Below are 24,857 nucleotides of genomic sequence, written 5' to 3'. Positions count from 1 at the left end.
CAAGTGGCACAATCTAGTTGGTCTGCAGTGTGATGAGTTGGCGGTTTCTTATTCGTGGAGGAAGGACCAATGAAGAGGAGACATGTGGCAAGGTCGGAGGCTGCCATGTGTCTCTCCCCAAAGTCTTGGGTATCGATGCACTTTAGAAAATTTTTATGGCAGGCCGAGGAGTTGAACCCATGACCTGCACTACACAATGCCCATGTCTTACCATTCTACCGCACTGGTGATTCTTACAATACTACAGGTGCAAAATGTATTTGTTATCATAACTATTGGCGGTTGGGAGAGGAGAGGGCCAACCTCCTCCCGTGTGACCACTACTACATAATTGTCGGCCAACGGTTAACATAACTGTGTGCAATTAGCGCTAAAATGTAGTTTAACATTAATAAACATGCTTATCCTAATTAACCGCAGATTAGTTAAGTTGGCGATATTTTTGGCGGTCCCATAAATTTGGCGCTAACTCCAAATTTAGCGGAGTTAACTGGAGTTCCTCTAGTTTTAGTGGAGAATTCATAGGAGAAACTGTTTTTGCCATAATTTTTGGAAATTTCGACCAAATTGGGCTCATAAAAAGTTATTCCTGAATGATTTTGATGTTCTGAGCACATTGAAGCAGGTTTCAGGAGCAGTAGAGCATTGTAAACAACATTTTTTGGCATTTTTAGCTAATACAGAGGCCCAAGTTATGGAAGCTAGAATAAGGAGATGTAGCCTAGGAGTGAACTCCTTCATCAAAACACTATGATAAGTGTTCATTTTGATGGTTTGTTGTACATTGTTTGTTGGTATTCAACACTTGATTTACATGCTCTTTTTCTCATGAATTTGACATAAAAATTAACAAATTTTACCTGTTCATTCACAAACACAATAAATCAAACCCTATGCACATGAAGCAAATGTTAAGCAATTGTTTTTAATTCTGAAGTTCAAATTAGCACAAAAAAACTAACATTCAACAACATATCAAGTTGGCATTAGAGAAAAAGTTATTTGTTTGATTGCTTGAGTTTTGTGCAAGTAGGGTTTTAATGGTTGCAAATTTGTGATGCTTACAAGGTTAAAGTTGCATAGAGGAGAAGGGAAACTATTGGTTGAAAATCCTGAGTTAATGCCCGGAAGAAGTAGAGACACAAGGACACAATAGCCACCCAAAGTTTCAATCCCAGCTGCACTTGAAGCACCTCAAATTTTACATTCAATTGAGATTGAGGAGGTACAAGCAGTACCAGAAGCTGAGCTTGAATCCAACCATCATGTTTGGAGCAAGAGAGGCTGAAGGTATTTCAGAAGAGGAAGAATTCAAGAAAGCTTTCTATGATTTAACTGACATGGTTAGATTTCTCTATGAAGATAGGAATACTAGAATGGCTGGAGAGAGTTCTAAGTCCCCACATGGAGAGGGAAGCTCAGAAGATAAAAAAAGATGAAAATAATGATTCAAATGGTAATGGAGGAAATCCTTCTCCATCTCCACCATCTTCATCATCTTCCTCATCATCTTCATCATCCTCATCATCTCAAACAACATCATCTTCCACTTCCACCACAAAAATTGTTCATACTCATTCAAAAACTCTAAAAGCAAAAACTCCCTTACTCAAATTGGACATTAAGTTTGAGCTTCCCATGTACAATGGTGAGGTGAATGCAGAAAAGTTAGACAATTGGATTCTACAATTGGAGGGTTATTGAAAAATTTAGAACCTTCAAGAAGATGATATAAAGATCCAGTTGGCTTCATTGAGGCTAGAAGGAACAACACTAGTTTGGTGGGAAGCAAAGACTCAAGAGGAAATGTGAATTCATGGTAAGATATCCATTTCTTGGGTTGAATTTGTTTCTTCAATTAAAATACATTTTTATCCTTTAGCGTATATGGAAAAATCCATTATGAGTTGGCAAAATTTTAGACAACTCAAGGGACAAACAGTTCAAGACTATACCCAAGAGTTTAGGAAAAGGGCTTTGTTGTTAGGAGTAAACTTGAATTCCCAAGATACACTCTTGAAATATATTGGGGGTTTACATTCCTACTTAAAACACACTATCCTTATGTTCAATCCAAGAAATTTAGATGAGGTATATGTGCAAGCCACACACCTTGAAGCAAGAGGAAAGAACATTCAGGAAGAGGGTAGTAAGAAGAAGCCATTCAAGGGTAAGGAGAAAGAGAAGGGTGGAAAATGGAAAGGAAAGAAGAATGCAAGTGTGAAGAAAGAAGGGGAGAAAATTGTATGCCAACATTATTCCAAAGCAGGGCATGATGACACCCATTGTTGGAAACTACATCCCTAACTAAGGCATAAGAAACCAAACAATAAGGGGAAACAAAAGACGACCGCTACCACACAACATGATCTTGGATCTGATTCTGGTGATGAGACCAAGATTTCAGCCATGGTCACAAAAGGAAAAGAAGCTATAGCAAGTACTAGTTCCTCACATAGTCACAACAACACTCCAAATGAAGAATCAAGGATAGAGTTGTTCCATGTAAGGGTAATTTCAAATCATACAAATATTGATGCATCATTTGATAGTGGGTCACAATCGAAATTGATTTTAGAAGACTTGGTCCAAAAGATTAACCTTGAAATTGTACCTCATCATAAGCCATATCCCTTGGGTTGGATAGTTAATAATGCAAATTTACAGGTTACAAGGAAATGCTTATTTAGGTTTTCCATTACTGAAAAATTCAGTGATGAAGTTGAGTTAGATGTATTTTCACTTGACATCTTAGGAATCATTTTGAGGAGCCCATATTTGTATGATAGGAAAGCGGCATTTTATCGCCATGGGAACAAATACCAATTTCTTAAGGATGGAGTGGAGTATATTGTGAGAGCCCATCGAAAAAAGTTAAACATTTCTTTGGTTAATGCAGGGCAGATGAAGAGACTAGTAAATGCAAGTAAAACTTTTGTGCTTCTCATGATCAAGAAAAAGAATGATATTGATTATGAATCTTTTGAAGGTTGTGATGATAAGTTAAAATCTGATTTGTTTGATGTGGTAAGCAAGCATGGCGAGATATTTCAGGAACCAAAGGGGTTACCTCCCAAGAGGGGAATTCAGCATGAGATACAACTGCAGCAGGATGTTCCACTTCCAATCATTGGCATGAGAAAATTCAAGAATTGCTGAACAAAGGTATCATACGCCCATCTACTTTTCCATGTGGTTCACCCATTTTCTTGCTGCCAAAGAAGGACGGGACTTGACGCACGTGTGTGGATTTCCATGCACTGAATAAGATATCGGTGAAGAATCATTATCCACTCCCAAGAATTGATGATTTTCTTAATCAATTGAGGTATGCAAAGTATTTCACTAAGTTATACTTACGAGGTGGTTATCATCAAGTTAGAATAGTTGAAGAGGACATTTGGAAAACCGCATTTAAAACTAAACAAGGATTGTTTGAGTGGCTTGTTATGCCTTTCGGTCTTACAAATTCTCCAGATACTTTCATGAGAGTTATGAATGATGTATTGAGACCATTTCTAGATGATTTTTTCATTTTTTACTTAGATGATATTCTAATATTCAGCAAATCCAGAGATGAACATGTCATGCATGTGAACAAAGTACTTGATGTCTTGAGAAAAGAACAATTGTTTTTCAAGATGTTGAAGTGTGAATTTGGAAAGACTTATTTAGTGTATTTGGGACACATGTTGGAGGAGGTGAGCTAAAGATATACCCCTCTAAGGTTGAGGTCATTTTGAATTGGCCCAAGCCCAATACAGTTACAGAGGTAAGAATCTTTCTAGGGGCAGCACAATATTGGAGGAAATTTATTGCTAATTTTTCTTCCATTGCAGCTCCATTACATGCATTGACCAGTGTCAATAAATTCTTCTATTGGGGAGATGTACAAAAAAGCATTTGATGCTTTAAAACAAAGGATCAGTTCAACACCGGTATTGGCTCTTCTGGATCTTAGAAAACCATTTGAGATTCAAACGGATGCTAGTGATTATGCCACAGGAGCATTTCTTATGCAACATGGTAAGCCCATTTCATTTCATTTTGAATTTTTTAATGGTGTTGTGACTAACTATCACACTTATGAAAAAGAGCTTTACGCATTGGTACAAAGTGTTAAAAAAATGGAAACACTACTTGATGGGGAAGGAGACCGTTATCCATACCGACCATCAATCATTGCAGTACTTACAATCACAGTCAAATTTGCAGCAATCACGACACTTCAGATGGATGTGTTTTCTACAATAGTTTCATTTGGTTATAAAGTACAAAAAGGGAATCTACAATAAGGTCGTTGATATGCTTTCTAGGCCTATTGTAAATACATTTATGATACTCAAGCGTAATTCTATTTTACATAAAAGTTACATTGAGCAATATGCATATGATAATGAATTTCAAGGTGTGTATGCAAGCTTGAGGCAAGGAAACAAAATTGAAGAGTTAGAATACCATGTACATAATAGTTTGTTGTATCACTTGGGAAAGTTACGTATTCCACAGGGAGAAAGAAACAATATCATAAGGGAGGCGTACACTTCATTGATTGTTGGACACTTTGGTGTAGGCAAGATAATAGCGAATCTCCAAAGGTATTGTTATTGGCCACACATGCTTGATAATGTATCTCATTTCATTAGAGGATGTTCTTTCTGTGCAACAAGTAAGACTAGTAGGAAACTAGGATTGTATACTCCACTTCTGGTACCTTCACATCCATGGGAAAGTATCTCGATGGATTTTGTAGGAGGTCTTCCATTGTCAAGGAATGGTCATGATTACTTGTATGTAGTTGTAGACAGGTTCAACAATATGTGTTTCTAACACCATGTAAAAAGAAAAATTACAGCTGAAAAAACAACTCATCTTTTCTTTCAAAATATTTGGGTTCATTTTGATCTTCCCACTTCCATTGTAAGTGATCAAGATTTTCGATTTGTTGGGAATTTTTGGTCAAATTTGTAGGACAAGTTGAAGAAGAGTACAACCTTTCATCCGCAAACAAATGAACAAAATGAAGTGGTCAACATGACAGTCATTCATCTTCTTAGAGGATATTGTAACAAACATCCCAAGTTGTGCGATGAACAGTTGCATTACATACATCATGCATACAACAAGGCAAAGAATTCTTCCACAAACACATCTCCATTTGAGGCATGTTTTGGATACTTTCCAAGATCGTCATGGACTTCATCTTTGAGAAATATGTCACCATCGATGGCAATAGCGACATCGATAAGGCAAGGAATTTCATTGAGCAAATTCAGTTGATACATCACACAGTGCAAGAACAACTTTAAAAAAGTCAAAGCAGTGACAAGGAAAGGCATGACAAACATCGTGTCAATCATAAATTTCAAGTTGGAGATGAAGTTTGGCTATATATTAGAAAAGAGAGACTTCAAGGGGAAGGTAAAAATCTGAAGCAATCCTTTATGGTCCTTTTAAAATTCTGGAAAAGATTGGTAACAATGCATTTAAGCTAGATTTGCCTCCTTATATGCAAATATACTCTGTTGTTAATGTTGAGAACTTGAGATTGTTTGAGCCTCCTTTCATTGATGATCAAGGAGAGAATATTCAGCTGCCACCAATAGATGATTTCCTGTCAGAATATCTTGATGAAATTCAACAAGATCTCATACTTGACAGGAGAACCAGAACTTCAAAGAGAGGGAATGTTGAATACCTTCGAGTGGGACTCAAGGGACGAAATATTTCTAAGGTCAAATGGATGCAGATTGAGAGGGTGAGGGAGATGTACCCTCACCTACTGAACAATTGATAATATCTTTTGGGGTCCAAAAGGCTTCAAGTGGGGAGGAATGACTGGGTGATTAGTATTTAGCTCAAAAATAAAAGTGCTCAGAATGGCACAAAATTTGAACGACTGCGTCCGTCTCGGTGATACGATCCCAACACAACTCATTTCACTCAAAACAAAGCTTGTATGAGGAAGATATTGCATTTTGTTCGCTTTGCCAAACAAAAAAATTTTGAAAAAAAGGGTACAGTCAGTGCATAGTCAGTAGTTCGTACTGCTGACGTGGTAGATGACTGGGCAGTTCAATGGGTTGATCAATGGCGAATGGTGTCTCGCTAAGTGGTGCAATTTGGTTTTTCTGCAGTGTGATGAGTTGGCGGTTTCTTATTGGTGGAGAAATGACTAATGAAGAGGATACATGTAGTAAGCCCGGAGGCAGCCACGTGTCCCTCCCCAAAGGCCTGGGTATCAGCATGCTTTAGCAAAATTTTAGGGCAAGTCAGGGAGTAAAACCCGTGACCTGCACTGCCCAATTCCCACATCTTACCATTCTACCGCGCTGGTGGTTCTTACAATACTACGGGTGAAAAATGTATTTGTTATCATAATTGTTGGTGGTTGGGGAGGAGAGGGCCAGCCCCCTCCCATGTGACCACTACTAAATAACCGTCGGCCAACGGTTAACATAATCGCACACAATTAGCGTTAAACTACAATTTAACATTAATAAACATGCTTATCCTAATTAATTGTAGATTATTTAAGTTGGCGACATTTTTGGCGGTCCCCTAAATTGAGCGCTAACTCCAGATTTTGTGGAGTTGGAGTTCCTCCAATTTTAGTGGAGAATTACTAGGAGAAACTGTTTTTGCCATAGCTTTTTCAAGTTTTGACCGGGCTTAAAAAAAGTCATTCCTGAATGATTTTGATGTTCTGAGCACATTGAAGCAGGTTCCAAGAGCAGTAGAGCATTGGAAATAGCACTTTTTGACATTTTGAGCTAATATAGAGGCCCAAGCCATGGAAGCTGGACCAAGGAGATGTAGCCCAAGAAGGGTGAACTCTTTCATCAAAAAACTGTGTTAAGTGTTCATTTTGATGGTTTGTTGTACATTTTTTTGCTATTGTTTAGTACTTGATTTACATGCTATTTTTCTCATGAATTTGACATAAAACTTGACAAAATTTACCTGTTCATTCACAAACACCATAAAAGAAACATATGCACATGAAGAAAATGATAAGCAATTGTTTTTAATTCTGAAGTTGAAATTAGCACAACAAAACTAACATTCAACAACAGATCAATCATTAACTAACATATAACAGTAACAAGTTAACATATAACATGCTCATCAACAACATATAACATAATCATCAAGTTAACTATCATAAAACAACAATAGCAATGCATACAACCATAGGTTACTATCATTCATGACTATCCGACACATGTGCATATGACTACACTAATCAAATAGCATTTATCATACATGTAACCATAATAATAATAGAATGACAAGCATATCAATAACCCTAATGTTTATAACAAACATTAACCAACATACCTGCATGCCCACCATACAAACCTGTATGATGATATGCTCTTACCCCAAAGTCCATTGTTGCAAATTCACTTTAATGATCTGCATCTCCTGCTCTATCTCAACCAACACATTAGCATCATAACATACCAATATCATCATGATGACTTAATTTCATACAATGACCTTATGCACAACAACCTTCACCATGAAAATGCATGCATAACAACATATAGACACCGACATGCATAACAAATGCATATACAACCATATACTCATGATGACACATCCCACAGAAACACCATCAACCTTCACATGGCGACATCACTACAACCATGATCAACACCATGCAAATGCAACAAGCACATGGACTACAAGCATAAGGAACACATATGCAACCGACATGAATGCATGACCAACACATTGCCCATCTAGTTTAAGGGGTGAACCATGCTCTGATGCCACTATGCGGTATTAGATATGGAAACCAGACACCGCCAAAAGAGAACAAAACCATGCTCTAATACCACTCTATGGTATCAGATATCACACAAGGAGAACGGAAACCAGAAATCACCCAAAGAGAACAAAACCCTCTATGATACCACCCTATGGTATCAGATATGACCTAAAGAGAGCACAAACCACTCTGATACCACTCTGTAACGACGCCTCCCCTCATATCTACCCACTTTCATCAGCTTACTTGGGGTAAACATGAGATGAGGGGCTACTATGACAAGACTCAACCTCCTAGGTGACCTTAAGGAAGTGGAACCGATGGAACACATCACACGGACCTTCCATATCAGCAACATAACTCACAGGAGCTATCGCAACCACTTAGGTAACTAGCCCCTGAGACCAATTGAAGATTTAGTGCATCAAACCCTTGTATGCCCCCTTGATATAGATAAGGGTGTGTCTAGGAGGCTCCAAACGCTCCCACAACAAGGGCAAGGGAGCTCACGGGGATTTTTTCCCCAGTGTTGTGCTAACCACTTTGAGATTTTTGCCACTTTTTCAGGCCTAGAGCCTAGGTCACTACCCAGAACTCAATGACACCTTCATAAATTAATTTACACAACATAACAATGACATTTGCAAAAATGTTGACAAGGACTAGACTGGACCCCTACTAGCCATGATAGACATTTCGTCAAACATATCACAAATATGAAATCTACAGGTCTTAACAATAGAGCTGAGCATAGGGGTCTCATACTTATCTGAGATTCGCTATGAGGCATTGTTTCCTTATCACATTAGCTACATTATCATTTATTAGGCCATAGATACATTGTTCATTCATTTAGAAGTAAAAACATGTTGAGAGCCATACATCACCACTATCATAATACATATTTCATAACCAACATAATAAAAATAGTAATACCAAGGAAACAACAACCATATAATCAACATATGAACCAATATAATACTCATGAAATAAAAATGAGAAATAACTTCATATTAATGAATGCAACGACTGACCATGTTTGGGACTTCCACGAACCACCCGACCATAGATTGGCTGAACCAAATCTTTATTTTAACCAATCACCCATATGCCATATTCCAAGCATGAATGTGGGATCTCATGGAACGATCCATCAAAACCGAGCCAGAGCTTCCAAAGGTCAGACCACCTCAACCCATCAAACTGTGATTCCACCTCACGGTTGGACACCACAAACCATCACCAGATTGGTCTCTACCCAAGCCTTACAGGGCTCTAGAGCATTTGTTCCAACCAAGGCTTCGAGGACTAGTAACTCAACTCACAACTGTCGTCAGGCTTCTAGAGTGTTTGTCCAACCAGAGCTTCCAAGACTAGTATCTCAACCCACCAAGGGCTTCCAGAGCATTTGTCCAACCAAGGCTTCCAAGACTAGTAACTCAACCCAAGCTGTTATAGGGCTTCCAGAGTGTTTTCCTAACCAAGGCTTCCAAGAACTGGTAACTCAACCCAAGCTAAAGGAAACATAAGAACCAAAAAAAAGAAGAAATGAACTCACAACACCATGGCTATCCCAGAAATGGCAAGGCTAGGCAAATCCACTGTTAATTCTGGTAATCATCTATGTCAATGACAGATCATGACCAATAAACCACATGCATATGCCATGCATGCCAAAAATAGTGAGGAAAACATACATGCAACTCGGTACCTGCAAGCAAAACCAATTGTAGCTGTTGATCTCGATGTCATCTTGCGTTTTCTTGCTCTTCCTTTTCCTTCTTGCTCCAAGCATCCAAATATGGCACACTCTCCAAGAGTGATCCAAGAAAGCTCTAAGTGTCCAAGAGTATGAGAGAGAGAATAGAATGAGGGTTCCAAAAATGAACTGACAAAAAGCTTACACTCACCAAGCATGAGCAAAAAAAACTTACCAACTGATCCTTAGAAATCTTTTTATCAATAAGGCCTCTATTTTCTTCATTTTCCATTATTTTCCTTCATTTTCCTCTTCACATGCAACCTGTGGCTCTTCACCTTCCTTTTCTCCTATTTCCAGTATTTTCATAAATAAAATTCCAATCAATGTCTTTTTCCTTTCCAAAGCCTTTGCCGATTTCCTTATCCATAATAAACCGAAGTGATACCCCACTAGGATGTTTTTTCCCACCATTCAGCTTGGAATACGTTTCCCATGACCGTTGTCTTAAATTATATATTTACATGGATTTTTAATCAAGGTTGTTACAAGAACAACATTTCTTTCTCTCATAAGGTCCATGCTATCTTTCAATAATCAAAGGATATCTGAAAGGAAGATGTCAGAAGCAAGTGTCTCTTTGCACTTGGATTCGAGTTGCAGTGTATGAAGTCAGGAGATGCCCTTCTTAAGTTGGAGGAATTAGACACATGTCTATCCAAGGTGGGACAACCAGAATGGAAGAAACTCAGTTGGTCTCTCAAGCCATCCATGCTTGCATTAATACAACCCAAACTCTGGGAGCATCCTTCTGAAGAGGCCAGGCTCACAATTGTTTCTTGTCTCCGCATGATAATAGCTTCAACATCGCCACTACCGCCTTACAATAATGATATCATGAGAGATATATTGTAGCTGATAGTAGAAATCCTTCAGGGGTTGAACAACATCATGCTTACTACCTTTTAGAAGCAACGCAGAATCTTAACACTCATGGCAGAGTTTAGCTTTGGCACATTCATGTTGAATATGGAATGTGAGGAATTGATCTTTCATGTGTTCCAGAAATTTTACAACAACATTACATAAGCTCATTGAGACAATATAAAAAAAAGCATGCAAAAGATTATGTCCTTTATTAGAAGGAGATGTTGACATCTATAAGATACTAAGATCCAAATTGTTGACCATTTGGAGAAAGGAAATAATTGTATCACTAATCACCTATGATCTAGTCGAGAATTTGGTCATGCAAAACATAAATTTTCTCAAAAGAGTGTTGACTGAAACCTGTAGCAAGAATGAACTAAGAAGGAGAGGACTATGTTTTATCTGCAAGGGACCTTGGGCACTTAACCATTCATGTCCAAGTGATAAGGAGGAAACAAGGGCAGAACAATTAAAGACTCCTTCAGATCATGGGGATTCATCCATAGTTGGGTTCACCGGTTTTTAGAAAAGCACCCATGAAGGATCCGAGTAGTAAAGTACAGATGGTGAGAAACAACACAATGTTTTTTCAGAGAGACTTGTAGGAAAAGGAGATGGTAATCATTCAACGTGACACAGTACATGGGGAAAGGAAAGAGGTAATTCCTCCTAACGATGTGGTAGAATTTAGGACAGTTGAGTCCATAGAAATCCAGGGGGATGTCCATGAAGAGTATGAGCATTCAAGTGTAGATAACAATACACTAGTACATCCATGTTTGCCAAACAGAGAAGCTGAACAACATATTGTCCCCACACGTGGAAAAGGCCACAAAGAAGGCTTCAAGGAGAATCAAGTGATGGGCAAGTAGTAATAAACTGACATGGTGAGCATGATCATGAGGGGAAACATGACAAATTTAGTATGCAGGATGAACAATTTCTAGAGAGTTAGTCAAAGGTTCAAGATGGAGCTATGATAGTTGAACATCTGGTGTAGACAGATACATAGGCATTCAACAGGGAACCTGAATTGTCAGTAGAGGACTTTCAGGAAAAGATCATGCATTTCAAGACATATCTTATGATGTTGAAACAAAGAGTCTAGACAGTCTGAGACACTATCTTACAGGAGAATAGGAAAATTGAGGATCTCATGAGGGTAAGTGGCAAATCAATGACCAAGTTGTCTAGTATTGAGGAATGACTCAAGTTCACTGCAAGGCAACAAGAGGAGTATAATTGTGAGTTCTAGAGCAGCCGTCCACAGGAGTACATAGATAAGGCTTGCAACACTACCAACCCGCCTTTATACATTGGGGAGAGCAGGGTAGAGTTCTCCAAATGGATCATGTTGGGTGACCGAGTGGATAAGCATGAGTCGAACATCAGGTAACATCAACATAGTAAACTTATTCCATGTTCAGACATTCCTACATTACATCCTTCCCATGGGATGGATTGGCGAGAGATTATGAGTTGGAACTCTATTGATGGGATGATTCCTAGGAGGATACCATTAGCTAAGGGCATATTACAGCTTGGACCCTTAGGCATGGGTAGTGATGGAGGGTTGAGATGATATGATAACTCATAGGTCCCATGACTTAGGTGGCATTGGGATCCAGGTGAATCTATTGAGGGAAGGATTGGGCGGAGGATTGTTTGGGATCCAGGTATCGAAGGATCCAGTTAGGATCAGTTAGCATAGAGGCATGGAATAACACATTGGTTTATATGGGATCCAGGTAACAATATACAAATGCTTTTGTTGTGGATAGAAGTGGATTACTTGAGGGCAAACAATCTTTGGGCATGAGGATTTGTAATATTCCCTTTTCTTGATGTGGTCAAAATGGACGGAATCTACCCATGGTATTTTCCCAGATCTGCCCATAGAAGTTGTCTTCATTTTTTGAGGGAAAATAATAAAATAAGGTTTCTAGAAAGACCGTCAAGCCTATTTAAGGGGATAGGAGCTAGGCATTTGGATCACCAGTTTATCTATATTATTGTGTTTTTCTTGAGAACTTGGCGTGACTAGTGCTAGTTTGATCCAGGGATGAAAAAAGCCGTGGGTGTAATTTGTGTGGTGGATCCACCCACGGTTCACGATTGTGCTATGTTGTCTTTTGCTTTCTCTTTCGATGAACAGTGGTGCATGCCATTATATTATTGTATGGACATGTACTATTTTCTTCGGTTAATAATATAAATAAGACCGCATTTCCAGATTTCGTTGTATTCGGTATTTTGATTACAATTTTTTTTAACTAAAACACTAAAGCGTGCTAGATCAATAATAATTTTGTTGTTTGGAATCTTACACATTTAGAGTTTAATGACTTTTATTTCATGGCACCCCATTTGCGATTTTATTTTTTCCCCTCATTTAAGGTTTAACTGTTAGTACAGGTAACATCACTTCTCTGTACAATTAAATTAGAGCTATTTTGATCTTTCTGCACAACATTTTGGATTTATTCTCTAGAAAATTGCATAGCTTAGCAGATTTGAGAATAGCTCTGTGGACATAGTTTATTCGGTCGTTGCCAAAAAATATTTGGGATTGGTAAAGCTATGGTTTTTAAATTGCATTTGGTGGGTTGCATGTTGCCTTTGTTTTGAGATCATAGCTTATTTGGTGTTTTTCATTATTTTGGGATTTATTTTTGGTAAAATGAGCATAACAACGAAAAACTTTGCACGGGTCATTTATTAATAATTATTTTATAACAATTAAGGTTAAGTTACACTCGCAATGCATCCATTGAATTTTTAATTGTATTATGTGGCTTTCTTGTTGGCAGATTTGGATTTAATTTTTCAAAAAATGGCAAGTATAACGTAGTTGAGAAAAGCTATTTAGGTATCATTCATTCCTCAAAGCTATTAAGTTAAAACTATTTTCTTTTTGTTAAGTGTGAAGCCAAATTCACGGAGGATTGTAGATCCTTCTAGATCAGATCTTTCAAAATCTCTTGGATTCTAGATCTTTCTACACCACCATTAGTTTCTAGATCATTCCAGATCTCCATCTGAATCACATACAGGATTCTAGATCCTTCTTCTGCCTCTATAAATTTGTAATTTCTCTAGCCAAAGCAAGCAAGTAAGCCAAGGCCCAAGCCTGTTATGTAATGCTAATTGATTTTTGTTCTCTAGTGATTTTTTTATCTATTCCACTGTTTCTGATTGAGTACTCTTGTTGTTCCTCCATTTGTCTGTCTCTATGAATTATTCTCTGCTTTTTCCGTCTAAGTCTCTGAGTATAAATCCGTTGTGTGTTATGTATGCTCTGGTCTAACAACTGGTATCAGAGCTAGAGTCGAATATCCACTGTGGAAGCCACTTAGTGCCATCGCCTTACTTTGGCAGCATTCGTTAAAACGTTGGTTGCTACCCCTGGGATTGTTGAAGGATCTGTCCAGGAAATCGCTGAGGAACGCTGGAACTAAAAGATAGTTGCTGCAAGAAAAACAAGGTCGTGGATCTATGTTGAAACGTGTTGCTGGAGTTTGAAACGTGGAGATCCGTGGAGTTTGGAGTTGAAACGTGGTGTTCGTAAGTTTTTTTTTACATCAAGCTCGCACGTATAGGTCAAGTTTTTTCTTAAACCAATATATGTATGTGTGAAATGTGAAAAGGTTAAAACATTATATATATTTTTATATTTATTATGAAACATATATAATTATATGTTGGAATTGTGAAAAGTATATTTTAAAAGGAGCATGAATTTTGAAAAGGGTATTTTAAAAGGAGGAAGGTCATTATTACTAAATTTTAAAGAGTAATAATTAAAGTTTATTTTTAAGTGGAGTTTTTGTGTTTTGGGGCATGAATTTGATTGAAAATGGAGACAACAGTTACAGATATGGAGAAGTTGAGTGGGGTTAATTTTTCCCTATGGAAATCATAGATGGAGGATATACTGATTTTAAAGGATCATTATTTGCTGATTGAGGGCACAACAAAGAAACCCTTATCGATGAGAAATGAAGAGTGGAATACGCTAGATAGAAAGGCGATTGCAACAATCCACCAATAGTTAGCAAAGAATGTTTATTTCAATGTGTCCGGAGAAAAGACGGCAGAAGGATTATGGAAGAAGCTTCATGATCTATATGAGAAGAACACAGCATCAAACAAAGTGTTCTTGATGAAGAAGCTTTATAATCTCAAAATTAAGGAGGGTGCTTCAGCTGCTGAGCACTTGAATGCATTTAATATTATTACTAATCAACTTGCCTCTATTAAAATTATTTTAGATGATGAAATTAGAGCCATATTGCTGATGTGTTCTATGCCAGACAGTTAGGAAAATTTAATTGTAATTGTGAGCACTTTACCAACTACAGGTCTCTTGAAGTTTGATGATGTCAGCAATAGTTTAATGAATGAGGAGTTGTGACACAAGTCAATTGCGGAAAACCAGGGAGGAGAGGTTCTAGCTCTAGTTGATCGTGGTAGGAGAATGGATCGAGGCCAGCAAGTGCGATCAAGATCGAGAGGCCGATCAAAATCAAGGAAAGGTAGAATCATCTGCTTTCATTGTGGCAAACCCGGGCACATGAAGAAAGAATGTCGATTCTGGAAGAAAGGACAAAAGGATCAGAGACCGTCCAGTACAAATCACAAGTCATCCAGCACAAATGAAGGTGAGACTACTGCTGTAGCCACAGATGGTGATGTGTTGTTTACTGTTTTAGTAGAGGATGCATGTGTATATACATCTAGCAGTAGCTTTGATTGGATCCTTGACTCTGGGGCATCTCACCATGTAACCCCATGCAAAGATAGTTTTGTTTCATATAATCCTGGTGATTATGGTAGAGTGCATTTGGGGAATAATCATTTTTGCAGTATTGTTGGAGTGGGAGATGTCCAGATCAAGATGAAAGATGGACAAGATATATTGTTGAAACAGGTCAGGCATGTACCAGAAATGCGCATGAGTTTAATCTCTATGGGACGACTAGATGATGAAGGTTATTCCACAAGCTTTGGAAAAGGAGGCTGGAAAATTAGCAAAGGTGCATTGGTCATGGCCAAAGGACCCAAGACAGGAACATTATACACATTGAAGACACTGATAGGAAAATCAGATTTGGCTGTTGTCACAAAAGAAGGAAATTCAGCAGATCTGTGGCATAAGTGTTTGGGTCACATGAGCGAGAAGGGCTTAAAAATCCTTGTTGGTAAAAATTTATTGCCAGGTTTGACATCCTACAATCTTGATCTTTGTGAGCGTTATATGTATGGTAGAGAAAGAAGGGTTTCATTCCTTAGAGGTGGCCATGACAGAAAGAAAAATGTGTTAGAATTGGTACACTCAGATGTGTTTGGGCCTGTTAACATCAAATCATTAGGAGGAGCATCATATTTTGTAACATTTATAGATGATGCATCCAGTAAGGTTTGGGCATATCCTATGAAAAATAAAGGTGAAGTGTTCGCAATATTTAAAAAATTCCATGTTGCTGTTGAAAGAGAGACTAACAAATTGTTGAAGCGTTTAAGAACAGATAATGGTGGAGAATATTGCTCAAATGCATTTAAGGAATATTGTAACAGGTTTGGCATAAAGCATGAGAAGACTGTGCCTGGTACTCCCCAACAGAATGGTGCCGCAGAAATGATGAATCACACCATAATGGAAAAGGTGCGAAGTATGTTGTCCAATTCCGGTTTGGAGAAGAATTTTTGCGCTGAAGCAGTCAGGACTGCTTGCTACCTCATAAATAGATCTCCAACTACAGCCTTGGATGGCAGTATCCTTGAAGAAGTTTGGACTGGTAAGAATTTGAATTATTCTCACTTGAAAATCTTTGGATGTGAAGCATTCGTACATATTCCCAAAGAAAATAGAACTAAGCTAGATGATAAATCTATGAAATGCATTTTTTTGGGATATGTGGATGAAGATTTTGGTTATCGTCTATGGGATCCAGTCAAACATAAAATTATTAGAAGCAGGGAAGTTATATTTAATGAGTAAGAAATGTTCAAGAGGACTGTAGGTGAGTTGGAGGTCAAGAAGGTTATTGACAGGTTTGAAGAGCAGCAGGAAAACATACCACCAATACAAGAAAATGAATAGCAAATTCAGGAGCATGAAGAACAACAAGTGGAAAATGATGAACAATAAGAAGAAGGAATCTTGCAAGAACCTCTACAGGAGATTCACCCTGATAATGCACCACCACAGTTGGTTTGTAGATCTTCTAGGCCTCATAAGCCTTCATAAAGGTATCCTCTTTCAAACTATATTTTGTTGACTGATGAAGGTGAACCTAATTGTTTTCAAGAAGCTTGTAAAGTCGAGCACAATAAAGAATGGAAGAAAGCAATGGAAGAAGAAATGAACTCTTTGCAGGAAAATAAAGCTTGGGAGTTGGTAAACCTCTCAAAAGGTAAAAAGGCTTTACAAAAAAAATGGGTGTATAGGATTAAGCATGAAGATGACGAAAAGAAGGAGAGGTATAAAGCAAGGCTGGTGGTGAAAGGTTTTGCCCAAAAAGAATGTATTGATTTCACTGAAATTTTCTCACCTGTTGTTAAAATGTCATCCATTAGAGTCATTCTTGGTCTAGTTGCTGCTTTAGACCTAGAATGTGAATAGTTAGATGTAAAAACTGCATTCCTTCATGGTGAATTGGAGGAAGAAATTTATATGGAGCAGACAGAAGGCTTCATAGAAAAAAGCAAAGAAGGCCTTCTTTGTAGGTTGAAGAAGAGTCTCTATGGGTTGAAATAGACACCTCGACAATGGTACAAGAAATTTGATTCATTCATGTTGGAACATGGTTTTTAGAGGTTGGAAGCTGACCATTGTGTCTATATCAAGAGGTATGATCAAGGAAAGTATATCATATTATTGTTATATGTGGATGACATGTTGATTGTTGGGCATGATAAGAATAAGATCAATAGGTTGAAGAAAGATTTGGGTAGCAAATTTGCAATGAAGGATTTGGGACCAGCACAACAGATATTGGGCATGCGGATTATGCGTGACAGGAAAAACAAAAGGTTGTGGCTGTCACAAGAAAAATATATCAAGAAGGTGCTTGACAGGTTTAATATGAAAGATGCCAAGCCAGTTGGTACACCCCTTGCAACACACTTCAAGCTGAGTACTAAATTATGTCCTAGTGATGACAAGGAGAAAGAAGAGATGAGCAAGATTCCTTATGCTTCAACAGTTGGCAGTTTGATGTATGCCATGGTATGCACACGACCAGACATTGCATATTTAGTGGGAGTAGTGAGTAGGTTCCTTGCCAATCTAGGGAAACAACATTGGTAAGCAGTAAAATGGATTTTGAGGTATCTCAAGGGTACTAGTCATTATTGTTTATGTTTTGGTCATGATGAGACTGCGCTTGAAGGATTTACAGATGTAGATATGGCTGGAGATATGGATACCAGAAAGTCCACTATAGGTTATTTGTATACGTTTGCAGGTGCAATAGTATCTTTGGTGTCAAGGCTACAAAGAATAGTAGTCCTCTCTACAATAGAAGCATAGTACATAGCTGCAACAAAAGCTTGTAAAGAGATGTTGTGGATGCAGCGATTCCTAGGAGAGATAGGAATAAAGCAAGACATGTATGTGTTATATTGTGATAGTCAGAGTGCCATTCACTTGGCGAAAAACCCAGCATTTCATTCAAAAACCAAGCACATTGACTTAAGGTACCACTGGATTCAGCATGTGTTGGAGGAAGAGCAATTATCCTTGGAAAAGATCCATACAGATAGGAACCCTGTTGATATGCTCACTAAGATTCTACCACGAAATAAACATGAGTTATGTAGAAGTATGGTAGGACTCGGTGTGACTTGATGACTCTTATTTGGCTTTAAGTGGGAGAATGTTAAGTGTGAAGCCAAATTCATGCAGGATTCTAGATCCTTCTAGATCAGATCTTTCTAGATCTCCAGGATTCTAGATCTTTCTACACCACCATTAGTTTCTAGATCATTCCAGATCTTCATCTGAATCACATACATGATTCTAGATCCTTCTTCTGCCTCTATAAATTTGTAATTTCTCTGGCCAAAGTAAGCAAGTAAGCCAAGGCCCAAGTTAGTTATGTAATGCTAAGTGATTTTTGTTTCTCCATTTGTCTGTGTCTGTGAATTATTCTCTGCTTTTGCCGTCTTAAGTCTCTGAGTATAAATCCGTTGTGTGTTATGTATGTTGTGATCTAACACTTTTTGGGCCATTTGATTTTTCTTTTAATTGCATTTCGTGGGTTGTTGGATCAGTGCTCGATGTAGTATAAAGGGCACAAAATCTAGCTTATTTTGAAAAGGGAATATTTTAACTATTTCACAATTTTTTGGAAATTTGGTGATGAAAATATTCAGCAGATTGTTTATTTTTATGATTTAGAATGTATTTTTATAAAAAGAAATAAATTTAATATTCTCAAAAGCTTTGTTTATTTTTATAGTTTAAAATATATTTTAAAAGAAATAAATAAATTTAATATTCTCCAAAATTTTTGATACAAATTATAGAATTCAAACTTACTATTTCAAAAGAATCACTATCAAATTTCAAACAAAATCAACTTAAAATCTTGAAAACTATGCGCATGCAATATCCTCCCAATCCCATAGAAAAAGCGTAGTTAAATAGTGTTGACATAGTCTTGTTCACCTTTTGCTCCAACTTTTAATTGGCCACCATTAATTCGGGATCCCCTGTTTCTGAAACTCGACTTTGAAAATCCCAATTTTGACTTATCTGGATTTTGCGAATAATTAATTCGGGTTCGACTGTCGCTGCAGCTTTATTGCGAAAGTGCCAATTTTAACTCATCTAGATTAGGATTTGGCGATTCTGGCATGAGAATTCTCAGAAATAAAAAATAAAATTCACAGGACAGTTATCGTAAATAGAAAAATAAAATTCAAGCAATACAGCGATGCTACTTTGTTCAATGGTGAGTTAAAAAAAAGGAAAAATAAGAATTGGGATAAATATCCCTTTGTACATATCTCTGCCTTGAAAGAGATTGAAACAGCAAAGAAATTTTGAACGTGGAGCGATTATAAGAGCTATTTTATTGATATTATTTGCGATGGTATTTAACAAAATGAAACCAAGAGTTCAGACATCACAGCTGCTGGCTGATTGAAGTTATTTCTTTAGAACTGACAGCATTTCAGATTTCTCAATTAAAATAAACAAAAAGTTTTATATGTTGAGTCTTTGAAAACTGCTTTAAGAAGCTGTAATCTGAATCTTATATGATTGGCATAGATCGATCTTGATTCTAAATTATAAAATGACAATAGTTTTGAAAAACAGAGTAATCCTTTTATTAAAATAGGAGGACAAAAACTTTAAAACATCCTGTTACAGTAGATAACATTGAGTAAGATGTGATAGCAGTGATGACAACTGTATGCTATAAACATACTCCATTCCATATTCATATGTCTACGAACAGTCCTGTGAAGGTAGACACATCTATCATCTGAGCCATTCTATTCCTCTCATGTGGGCACTTCTATTGGAGTGCTGGTGCCTTTGCCCACCGAAAATATTTTATCTCCACTGCTGCGTTTCCTCATGTTGTGAGCAACATATGTCCATTTCTCTGTAAAACCCAACATATGTCCATTGCTCTGTAAAACCCATTAGCTTGAAGCCGAACCCAAGATCGAGGCTGAAGAAGAGGAAGCAGCCATCATGGAGTACTGTGAAGAGCCATTAGATCTGGAGATGGAGTACTGTGGAGAGCCATTAGCGCTGGAGAAGGAATGTGATGAGAAAAAGGACTTGATGGAGTGGGCAAGGGAAGAAGCAATGGCTGCCTTCACTTGCCCTCTCTTGGGGATATGCCTGGGCTCAGAAGGCATACTTATCTTTTGCCTGGAATTGGGTTGGGATGGCATGCTATGAATTCTCTCTCAATAAGTAAATCTACACAAACCGAAGGAAAAGATTGTTGACCAATGCTGGAGAATGCTGTGAATATATAACAAGTCTATATGAGGTTTAAGATTGCTGTGATTGCGGCAGTCAATTGTCTACAGCTGACTACTAAACATATTTTAGTTGTAATTGAATGTGGCAGTCAATTGTCTACATATGACTGCTAAAGAAATTTACATAATTTTATTTGTTAGGTCGACTGCCCAGGTTCCTCACAATTCAAAACCAATTTGCTCACGATACTTTATACAATTCTTATTTGATATCGCCACATATCGACTTGCTCTTCCATGTGATATCACACATTTTATGTTATTGCTTTGGGTCCAAGCTCTTTTTATTTGTAGTTAAACCATTGAATTTTCCTTTTTATGTAACAAGATAATGACTTGACTGTTTTTGCTGATAGAAGTTTTCGTGCGATTGAAAAGTTGTGAGAAAAGTGCAGACCAGCAACAATTTTCTTGGAGACCAAGGCATGATAATCACTATGTGACGTGGATTGTTAGGGAAATGATCGACATGAAGACCCCCACAAGACCCCACAAATAAAAATAATGTTTGACCTTCAAGATTGATTGAGACCGTGCAAGTCGGATGTCTATAGGTTCTTTTGTAGTGTGTCTCTGTTGATTTTAACCATTCATTTAATTTATTAAAACTACATTAACACAAAATTGAATAAAAAAATGTATCTTATGAATTTAAAATAAAAATTTGAAATGGTAATGAATTTATTTAATTTTTAAAATTATTTTGAAAAGTTATACACATTTTTAATTATATGTTTTATAATTATATTAATTTAAACTTATTTTAATTTTAAGTAGAATAATTTCAAAGTGGTTTAATATTTAGTTTTTAGATGTAGATTTTTTTTTTTTTGTTGTGTGTTTTTAAAAAGTTATAAGTTGGAGATTTATTATGGTGTAGAAGTATACTAGTTCAATCAATTTAAAAATAAAATTGATATCCACTATCAATTTCAACACCTAACACCATATATGCATTAGACGCAAAACATTATATCTACACAGGGAAGAAGTTTACTGGAAATTAAATGGTAGCTACAGTTTACCTTTTGGTTTGTCTTGTTTAAATGATGGATCAGATTCATAAATGGTGCTCTGGCCGGAGAGTTCTCAGAAATAAAAGATAAAATTCACAGGAGAGTTATCGTAAATAGAAATATAAAATTCAACCAATACAGCGATGCTACTTTGTTCAATGGTGAGGATTTTTTTTTGAAAAACGAAGGAAAAATAAGGATTGGGATATGATAAATATCCCTTTGTACATATCTCTGCCTGGAAAGAGATTAATACAGCAAAGAAATTTTGAACATGGAGCGATTATAAGAGCTATTTTATTGATATTGTTTGCGATGGTTTTTAACAAAATGAAACCATGAGTTCAGACATCACAGCTGCTGGCTGATTGAAGTTATTTCTTTAGAACCGGCAGCATTTCAGATTTCTCAATTAAAATAAACAAAAAGTTTTATATGTTGAGTCTTTGAAAACTGTTTTAAAAAGCTGTAATCTGAATCTTGTATGATTGGCATAGATCGATCTAAAAAATGACAATGGTTTTGAATAACAAAGTAATCCTTTTATTAAAATAAGAGGAAAAAAACTTTAAAACATCCTGTTACAGTAGTTAACATTGAGTAAGATGTGATAATGATCGGCATAGATCGATCTTAATTCTAAATTATAAAATGTCGATCTTAATTCTAAATTATAAAATGACAATAGTTTTGAATAATATAGTAATCTTTTTATTAAAATAAGAGGACAAAAACTTTAAAACAGATCGATCTTAATTCTAAATTATAAAATGACAATAGTTTTGAATAACAGAGTAATCCTTTTATTAAAATAGGACAGAAACTTTAAATCCTGTTACAGTAGATAACATTGAGTAAGACGAGATAGCAGTGATGACAACTGCATGCTATAAACATATTCCATTCCATATTCATATGTCTGCGAACAGTCCTGTGATGGTAGACACATCTATCATCTGAGCCATGCTATTCTTTTTGTGATGGTAGACACATCTATCATCTGAGCCATGCTATTCTTTTCATATGGGCACAATTTTTTTTCAAAGAGATTAATTTGTTGGTTAAATTAGCCAGGCCTAACTTCAAAGGCATTGAGGAGATTGATTCATAACACCATAACTTCAAGATAGATAAAATACTTGGCAACAAAAACTCAGCTAACTGAACCCTCTCTTAAGACTCATATAAGCACTTCTATTAGAGTGCTGGGTGCCTTTGCCCACAATTTTTTGTTTTTATTTCCACTGCTGTGTTTCCTCATGTTGTGAGCAACATATATCCATTGCTCTGTAAAACCCATTAGCTTGAACCTGAACCCAAGATTGAGGCTGAAGAAGAGGAAGCAGCCATCGTGGAGTACTGTGAAGAGCCATGAAAACTGGAGAAGGAATGTGATGTGAAAAAGGACTTGATGGAGTGAGCAAGGGAAGAGGCAATGGCTGCCTTCACTTGCCCTCTCTTGGGGATATGCCTGGACTCAGAGGGCATACTTATCTTTTGCCTGGAATTGAGTTGGGATGGCATGCTATGAATTCTCTATCAATAAGTAAATCTACACAAACCGAATGTGAATATATAACAAGTCTATATGAGGTTTAAGATTGTTGTGATTGCAGCAGTCAATTGTCTACAGCTGACTACTAAAATTATTTTACATAATTGAGTGCGGCTGTCAATTTTCTACAGGTGACTGCTAAAGGAATTTACATTATTTTACATAATTGAGTGCGGCTGTCAATTTTCTACAGGTGACTGCTAAAGGAATTTACATAGTTTTATTTGTTAGGTTGACTGCCCAGGTTCCTCACAATTCAAAAGAAATTTGCTCACGCTACCTTATACCATTCTTATTTGATGTGGCCACATATCGACTTGCTCCTCCATGTGATATATAACATTTTATATTGTTGCTTTGTGTCCAAGGTCTCTTTATTTGCAGTCAAACCATTGAATTTTAATTTTTATGGGACAAGAAAATGTTATGGAACAAGATAATGTCTTCTTGACTGTTTTTACTGATAGAAGTTTTAGTGCGATTGAAAAAATTGTGAGAAAAGTTCAGAACAGCAACAATTTTCTTGGAGACCAAGGCATGGTAATCACTATGTGAGGTGGATTGTTAGGAAAATGATCGACATGAAGACCCCACAAATACAAATTATGTTTGACATTTAAGATTGATTGAGCCCGGATGTCTATAGGTTCTTTTGTATTGTTAGGAAAATGTTCGACATGAAGACCCCACAAATACAAATTATGTTTGACATTAAGATTGATTGAGACCGCATGTCTATAGGTTCTTTTGTAGTTAGTCTCTATTGATTTTAACCATTCATTTAATTTATTAACACTACATTAACATTAAATTGAATTTTAAGTAGCTAAATATATATTATAAATTTAAAACAAAAATTTAAAATTGAGATGAATTTATTTAAATTTGAAAATTATTAAATTGTTTTGAAAAAGTTATATAATTTTTTAATTATAGATTTTATCATTATTTTAATTTAAATTTGTTTTAATTTTAAATAGAGTAATGTGAAAGTGGTTTAATATTAAGTTTTTTTAGATGTAGAATTTTATATTTTTTTGTATTCATGAAAAGTTATAGGTTGGAGATTTATTATGGTGCATGAGCATATTATCATATTATCTCAAAGTAACCTTGTTGATTATATTTTAGAGGGGTTTTGACATTTTCTAAAGTTAGTAAGGGGAAGGGTTGATCATATCGAGTAAAGGATCTAAGTACTTGAACATAGATGAATGTATAAGCTATCTTATTTGTATAAAAAAGAAAAGTGTGTGAGAGATGTACGTACAAGGAGGAGTAGCTAGGGCCAAGCAAATGATTAGATAAAATGTGTAATCAAGCCAATAGAGCATATGAAGTAGTCCTTAGTTACTGAAATCCTGTACAGAGTTTGAATTAATGAAACTGATGCAATTTACTTCCCTTTTTTGTAAGTTCAATATCTTTGTGTTAATGTACCAATATATAGTGTTAAAACTATGTGTATAGGCTAGAAAATTTATGAACACGTTGAATCAATAGAATGGATATATGATCCATATATAATGAGGTCAAATGTAAATATTGTTGGTGTAAACAATTTCAGGATTCCTTTTTCCGAATCACAGGGGGAATATTGTGCAAGTTTGTGGTGAGTAGAAGCTCTTGCGTAGATTTTAGTAGATTAAAGAATAATTCTATGCGTGATCTAATGACTTGAGATATTATGAGTTTTGTGAAAATGAAGAATCAAATTTTATAGACAAGAAGTTCTTGGTTTTGAGATTTGAGTCTCAGTCAATAGTTTAATTCAGGGTTTATAGTCATTTGGATCTACCATGTAGTTCCAAGATCAAGCCAGATCTACTTTTTATCACTTCAACTTTTTTAACAAATGCCTAATTTCCA

Source organism: Pinus tabuliformis, chromosome 4_1 (assembly GCF_031772625.1).
Source record: "Pinus tabuliformis cultivar Carrire ecotype Pingquan chromosome 4_1, CPIR1, whole genome shotgun sequence".
Lineage (NCBI taxonomy): Eukaryota > Viridiplantae > Streptophyta > Pinopsida > Pinales > Pinaceae > Pinus > Pinus tabuliformis.
Note: the sequence above shows the minus strand (reverse complement) of the source record.